The sequence below is a fragment of the Rhincodon typus genome, chromosome 24 (genome assembly GCF_021869965.1).
Source record: "Rhincodon typus isolate 14 chromosome 24, sRhiTyp1.1, whole genome shotgun sequence".
NCBI classification, from domain to species: Eukaryota; Metazoa; Chordata; class Chondrichthyes; order Orectolobiformes; family Rhincodontidae; genus Rhincodon; species Rhincodon typus.
The window spans coordinates 4,828,920-4,831,360 of NC_063355.1; the positions used below are offsets into that span (position 1 = coordinate 4,828,920).

Sequence of the window (2,441 nt, forward strand, 5' to 3'; positions counted from 1 at the left end):
TCTGGAATTTACAGCTTTCCTCGACGCTATGCAGTGTGCGGGCAAATTTTTGTGTCGCCTGCAAATTTCCCAGCTGCTCACTCCACGGTCAAGGTGGAGATGGTATGGAGGGTAATCATGTTATTTGACGCATGATGTGTGAGTCAGGAATAGTACGAGTGCAGTGCTGTGTGTACGCGTGGTAATTGCGGAGATTTGCCTTGAGTGCGTTGTGTAGATTTTCCTTGCGGACGGTGGCAAGTGTCAATGTTTGAAAGTGTGATTGGAAATTGGTGTGAGAGATTTGGTTGCAGTGAAAAAACGAAGATGTCAGGAGTGGGATTTGAACCCACGCCCCTAGAAATGGACCGGAATTCACGAGGCTTTCTTCAAGTCCCGGATGACTACTTGAGTTTAGTGCTTTGGACCACTCGGCCATCCTGGCCAGCCGCCTACTTGTCGCTTCCCGATGGCTTTCTAACTCTGTTCGATTAGTCACATTCAGCAATCCCGTTGCTTTGTGCAGACATAAATTGCAACTCAGCATTTTTTCAGCTCACTTCCATTCACACACAGTAACAAGCCCTTTTCTGCACGACACCAACATTCTCTCTTTCTCACACACACACACACACACCCATATACACTCGCACATACACAAAATATTCTGCTTCTTTGACAGTTGCTTATGGTTGGCATGGATTTGTTGCACCAACGGGTCTGTTTCATGTTATATGGCTCTATGTCTCTATGAACTCAACTTTGAATAAATTCACCACAGCCCTCGCTCTCACCGTGAACAGTCTCGATTAAATTGTTACACTGACTTTAACAGCCCTCCTTGTGTTGTTATTGGGAAGCTTACTTCAACCAAATCTATTGCATTCCCTGTGCAGCGTGCTTAAGTTGCGACAGACTATCGAATTTTATAAAGCATTAAATATTCTTCGAGTTCAGGCATATCTGGTAACACAATATTAAAATACTCCCTTTATCTAATAGCAATTCTTCTCAGAAAGACCAATGAAGTCTGTAGTCATTCTTAAGGTATTCTTATTCAGTGAAGCAATGAAACAAGTTCTGATATGTTTATTGAGGGGTAATTCCTGCACTTTCCAGTTTTTTAAAATTCTTACAGCAGTTTAATTGATTTTTTTCTTCTAATTCCCAAACGTCAACATCGGAATCAATATGTAGAATGGTCTGAAAATGTTGCTACAAATTCTGAGCTCACTCTCAGGTCAAGATTTTAACTTAGTCAGAAGCACTTTGTTGCAGAGTTCCAGTTGGGCCCTATATATTGTCACAACTGAAGGTGAAGAAGCGCACAATTCCTCTTATTAAATGTTTCAGCGGGCTCGAGGAGCTGAATGGCCCACAATACTCTTTGTTCATTTGTTTATGGCAGCATTACAGGTGTGACCAGCTTTATGATGTACTGCCCAAAGATTGTACGGACTGGTGTATGAGGATACACAATTTTAAAAGCTGTTTCATCTGCATTCCAATTAAAGGCTTTAATCCCAAATCTCCCATAGCTCATAGCTCAGTGTAGCTCAAAGAGTTTTAGGAATGTAATCTACATTCACAGAACTATCATTGAAGCAAAATTGCTAAATTGATCAATAGATAAAGTTTCAAAAAGTTACTGTCTGCAGAAACTCTCATTCATGGCTTTGAGCTTATGTTGCTGAGGTATCTGGATAATGCAGCTTTGGTATATTTGAGAAACTGAATGGACAGATCTAGCTTTCAATGGTCCTTTGGGTAATTTAGCTGCTCCGACTGGCCTCCGTACCAGCAGTCAGGGAGAGAATGTGGGTGCAGACTTGCACTTCTTTCTAAGAAGAGAGACCATCATTGCTCAGTTGCAAACTTGAGCAACACTTCAACAGATGGGGACTCAGAATTCCATTTGACCTTTGCTAGAGGAATCTGAGGAGTAGATTGAGTGTGAGGTGGTTATTTCTCATTCCTCTCCTCTCTTTAAGACAGTAGCCATTCTTCCTCTACTGTAATCAGGACAGTTGTTCCACTTCAGGTGGCATCAAGTGTCAGTCACTTATCAAAAGGGTAAGAGGGAAATGGGACTGCTCTGTTTTTCATCAGCTGCAATTTAAATGTTCCAGTTTCATGAAGGGAATTATCTGGCTGAATAAAAAAAACAAAGGACCCTATTTTCTAGGGTTGGGAGTCAGCCACATCTACCCCCCTCCCCGCACCCACCATGCCACCATACCTGCCAGTCCTGACTAGTGCAGTGCAAAAAAATCCCTTCGTAAACACCGATAAGGTTACAAATACAATTTTCTGCAGCTTTAACTACCTGTAGATGGAGCTCAGAGATTTCCTACTTTCATTACAAACTCTGCTCACTTCGGACTTTCAACTTCCATTTAATTTCTGCATGGAGGCTATTTGTCTGAGTCTTCATAGGGCTCAGACAGCAATCTATTCAAATT

At 41.9% G+C, this 2,441-nt stretch overlaps 1 non-coding gene across 1 annotated transcript; it reads right to left on the reverse strand.

The window, feature by feature from the left end:
* Positions 1 to 307: 307 nt before the first annotated feature.
* trnal-caa lies at positions 308 to 424 on the reverse strand. The gene is made up of 2 exons: positions 387 to 424; positions 308 to 342 (listed from the first exon to the last, which is right to left on the reverse strand). It is a non-coding gene; the product is annotated as a tRNA-Leu (tRNA).
* Positions 425 to 2,441: the final 2,017 nt, after the last annotated feature.